The sequence below is a fragment of the Pteropus alecto genome, unplaced genomic scaffold (genome assembly GCF_000325575.1).
Source record: "Pteropus alecto unplaced genomic scaffold, ASM32557v1 scaffold87, whole genome shotgun sequence".
Classification (NCBI taxonomy): Eukaryota; Metazoa; Chordata; class Mammalia; order Chiroptera; family Pteropodidae; genus Pteropus; species Pteropus alecto.
Window position 1 is genome coordinate 5,780,597 of NW_006443225.1, and position 5,182 is coordinate 5,785,778.

Genomic DNA, 5,182 nt, shown 5'->3' on the forward strand with positions numbered 1-5,182 from the left:
TTCCAAATATACTGTTTACCTGAAAGTGACATTCAGTGAAAAGGCACAGATAGATAAAAAGTAAAGTGATGGAAAAAGTTGTACTATATAAATACTAATCCAAAATTTAAAGGTGGCATGATTCTATCAATATCAAGCAAAGTTAATTTCAGAATAAGACATATTACTAAAGAGAAAAAGAGAGCCATCTAATAATTATAAAGAGGTCAATTAATATACAAAGCATACTAAATGTGTGTGCACTTGATAACAGAACTTCAAAATTCATACAGCAAAGATACTACAGATATAAAAAAAGAAATAAACTCACATTTATAGTTGGAGATTTCTAAACTTATCTCTCAATAATAGAACAATAGAAAAAAGAATTATTTAAAATTGGAACAATGCTATCGGCTAAATTGACCTATTTGATACTTATGGAGCATTCCACTCAATAACACCAGAATATCCATTCTTTTCAAGTGCCCGTAGAACATTCACAAAGGTAGACAGTGTTATGGAACAGTGTTATGGGCCATCAATAAGTTTAAGGATTAAAATCATATGTGTACTAACCACAATGAGATTAGCTTAGCATTCATTAACAAAAGATATCTGAAAATCCCATAACTATTTGCAAATTAAACATTATACTTTTAAATAACCCAATAACCCATGGGTCAAAGAAAAAAATCACAAGGCAAATTGTAAAACATCTTAAACTGAATTAAAAAAAGAAAAGAAAGTCAAAATCTGTGGAAAGCAGTTTAATAAGTGCTTTGAAAAGTGTTTATAGCATTTAGCACATTCAGAAAGAATTATCTAAAGTTAATAATCTAAGGTGTGATCATATATGTCAATGATTATAAAGAAAATTATTGAAACAAAAGCTGATATTTGCAGAAAATCAATGAAACTGATAAAAACTCTAGCCACACTGATGAAGAAAAAGAAAGAAGACCCCAAATTAAAATATCATGAATGAAAGATAAATATTATCACTGATTTTATAGACATTAAAATGATAATAAATAAGATGAGCAAATTTAAACCAACTTTATTCTTTTTATTATATATTAATAAAATTAGCAACATGGATAAAATAAGCAAATTTCTTGACAGGAACAAATTTACATACATACTCAAGAAGTAATCAATAATGTGAATAGGCTCCAGCACTTTTATTAAAGAAACTGAATTTGTAGTTTAAAATATAAAAAAGAAAATTCCCAATTCAGATGGCTATAATGGTGAATTCTACAAAATTTAAGTAAGAATTAATAACAACTTTATAGAAAATCTTCTCAAATGTAGACTTAAAGAGAATGCTCCCAAACTCATTTAATGAGGTTAGCATTAACCAGATAGCAAAAACAAACGGAATAGAAGCGGAGTGAGGAACTGTAGAACATTCTCCTTCATATATTTAGTTTCAAAAAAATCTTAAAATTTTAGCAAATTTAAAATCAATACAAAATGATAATGCATTATGATTAAGTGGACTTTATTCCAAAAATGTAAATTTGGTTCAACATTAGAAAATCACTTAAGTCTATGGCCATATTACCCTGCACACACCCGATCTCTTCTGATCTCGGAAGCTAAGCAGGGTTGGGCCTGGTTAGTACTTGGATGGGAAAATCACTTAAGTAATCCACAAAATTAATAGACTAAAAGACAAAAATTTTCATGATCTCAATAGATATGGGGAAAATGGCAAAATTCATAATATTTATAATAAAATCTCAAACAAAGTAGGACTAAAAGGAAAGTTTCTTAACCTCATAAACAGCATCTATAAAAAAATGATAGCTAACATTATAATTAGTGGTAAAAGGCTAAAGTGTTTTCTCCCTATATGCACAAGCAAAGCTTTCATCACTTCTAATTAACATAATAATAGAGGTCTTACCCACTCATTAAGGTAATAAAAATAAATAAAAGGCAAAATATTTAAAAAGAATAAGAAAAACTGTATTTGTAGACCACACGATTATATAAGTAAAAAATATTTTAGAAATTTCCAAAGAAAAAGCACTAGTATCTTAACTGAATTTATGAAGTTCCCAAGATACAAAATCAATATTCAATCAATTATATTTTCATTTACTAGCGACAAACAACTGGAAGTTGAAATAAAATACTGATATAATTTATAATAGCAAAAAACATGAAATTTGCAGAGATAATGAGAAGTTTAAGAAAAATGGGCAATATCTATCTGTATATTGAAATTTGCTATAAGAGAGAGAAGATAAAAAACATTTAAATAAATACTTTGTTTATGAATGAGTCAATATTGTCAGAATATCAAATTCCTTAAATTAATCTATAGATTCAGTGCAATAACAGTCAAAATCCCAACACGCTTTTTTTGTGTGGGGGGGAAAAGTTGATTCTTAAATTTATGTGGAAATGTAAGGGCCCATAATAATTTTGTAAAAGAACAAAAATGAAGAATTGATATTACCTGACTTTAAGATTTAATATCAGTCTACGGCCATGCCGCCCTGAACAAGCTGGATCCTGTCTGATCTTGGAAGCTAAGCAGGGTCAGGCCTGGTTAGTACTTGGATGAGAGACCACCTAGGAAGACCAAGTGCTGTCGGCTTAAAAAATAAGGGATTGTAAACTGACAAGATCCTTGCAATCTGTGAGGTCAACCAAGGGTTGTTTCGCCTAAAAAGAAAAAATAATAATAAGATTTAATATCAAGCTACAAACATCTAAACAATACAGGATTGGCATAAGGACATATGTGTGGATCAATGGAACAAAATAGTGTCCAGAAAAAGACACACACATATATGGTAAATTCTGGACAAAGTTATCAGGATGATTCAAAGGAGGAAAGGATAGCTAAATAATGCTAAATAATGTTAAAATGATTAAATATTTTTATGGTAAAAAGAATGAATTTTAACCCCTACCTCACATTAAATATAAAAATTCATTCAATGTGTGCCATAGGCTTAAATATCAAACCAAAAACTATAAATCCTATAATAAGTAAAAATAGAAGAGAAATCATCAGACCTTGTATTAAGCTAAGGTTTCTTAGATAAGACAAAAACACAGATAAATATTAATAAGTTAGAGTGTATCAAAATTAAAAACTTTTGCTCTTCAATACACTATACAGAAAATTAACAGGCAAGCCATAGATTGGGAGAATATATATTGAAATGTTTCTATCCAGAATGTAAAATTAACTCTTCACTCTACTTGAAAGAAGATATGCAAATAACCAAAAGCACATAAAATGTTTATATCATTAGTCATCAGAGAAATATAAAGTATAATAAATGCAAAAACTATATTTAAAAATAGCACATCATGATACAATTTGGATTATTCCAGGTAAGCAAGGATGCTTTATCATTAGAAAATGCCCTAAAATAACAGAAAAACCTCAGTAAAGAAAAAGCATCATTAATTAATATATGCAATTAAATAAAAAACAAGATATAAATGATAAAAATTAGAAAAAGAAAGGAATTACTTAACTTAATAAAAGCCAGATGCAAAAATTTTTACCAAATATATTTACTAAAAATAAATAAATAAATAACCTTGAGATTTTATTTTCTTTAAAAAAAAAAAAAAAGCAGATGAGTTCGATAAATATCTTTTAAGATAGGGAGCTAGATGAAGTTTCTCCCATTGGTAAGACTGAGAGCTACGTAAGGATTCCCATTACCTTCGCTTTTGTTCTGCATAGTAGTGTTTAGGGCCTTTACCAATGCCATTGGGAAAGAAAAGTGATGAGTCATGAGGAAAAAGACAAAAAAAAAAAAAAATTCATGTTCTGGAGAATATTTGAGCATATTCATAGAAACCCCAACAGAATGAGCAGGGAAGCTAATATAATTTGTAAATCTTAATTAGCAATCTGATAAAAATCCATTTAGTTATTTATTTATTTGCTTGCATTCAGACAAGAAACTGCAGAGGAAGATGGACTGCTGTTAAACAGAGGAAGGAGAGATTCATCTTGTGAGGCTTGGGTTCCCTGGAAGGATTCTGAGGAAAGGCTGAGGGAAGCAAGCATCAATTCTGGATTGGCCGCTGTTTTTAAGGAGGTATTCAAAGATGGAGGGATTAACGAGGGATTAGGTGCTGTTTTAAGGCAAAGGTAGATAAACAATTGGGTTAGATCTGGGCTATCATTGGGGAAAAAGCAGTAATCACTCAAAGTGGGTTCTCTTTGGCATTTTACAACTGCAGCATGACCTTGGGTGATAAAATGTTGTTAACTTTGCAGCTGACTTTATCTGTGTCTGTCCTGATTAATGGCAGGGCTTTTTTCTTTTTCAGTTAGAGCTGATTTTCACTTTTCACTCCTGGTTAGTTTTTGACTCACACAACTAAAGGAGACCTTAGCAAAGTGGCCAGAGAGACCTCCTTACAAATTCAATTGTTTTTCTCGATTCTGTCAAAAACAAGTAGAAATTAAAACTTAAGAAGTAAAATATAAATTAAATATCAAAATGAAGAAAACACAAAAATGTTAAAACTCCATAATGATGCAGAAGAACATGTAAATAAATTATACTTAAAATAGCTTAGTCTTAATTGAGAAAATTTGATATTGCAAAGATATCAATACCCATTGCACCCCCACAAAATTAATCCTCAAATTTAAGTCAATTCAAACCGAGATTTTTAGGGGGTACTTGAAAATATGAATTTTAAAATTTATCTGAGAAAATATCCATAAATATCCAAGGTAAATTTTTGAAAAGTAAACATAGAAGCAAAGTGAGAAGAAGCACCCTACAACGGTATAAAACTTATGACAAAAACCAATAAAATAATGTAGTATGAAAACACTAATAATGTAAATGAAAAAGATGGCATTATAAATTACTGGGGAAAAGATGAGCAATTTTATAATAGTTGCAGGAGAAAATGGTTCACTATGTAGAAATAGTTAAAATTGGATGCCTACCTCATAGCATATGCAAATAAAAGTTCCAAGTCGATCAAATACTTAGACATTAATGATAAGACTACAGTTAATAGAAAAAATGTAGAATTTCCTTGTCTCCTCAAAATTAGAATTTATTTTTCAGTGAGTGAAAAGTAAAAATTTGAGTCTTATCAAAATTAAGAATTGTTCTTCATAAACCATAAACAAAGTAAACAGATGAGGAAGCTATTTACTTCATTGAAAAATTTTAAAATATATATAAATAAT

The 5,182-nt window shown here is 29.3% G+C and overlaps 1 pseudogene; it reads left to right on the plus strand.

The window, feature by feature from the left end:
- Positions 1–2,474: 2,474 nt before the first annotated feature.
- Positions 2,475–2,593, plus strand: LOC112472694 (annotated as a pseudogene).
- The last annotated feature ends 2,589 nt before the right edge of the window (positions 2,594–5,182 follow it).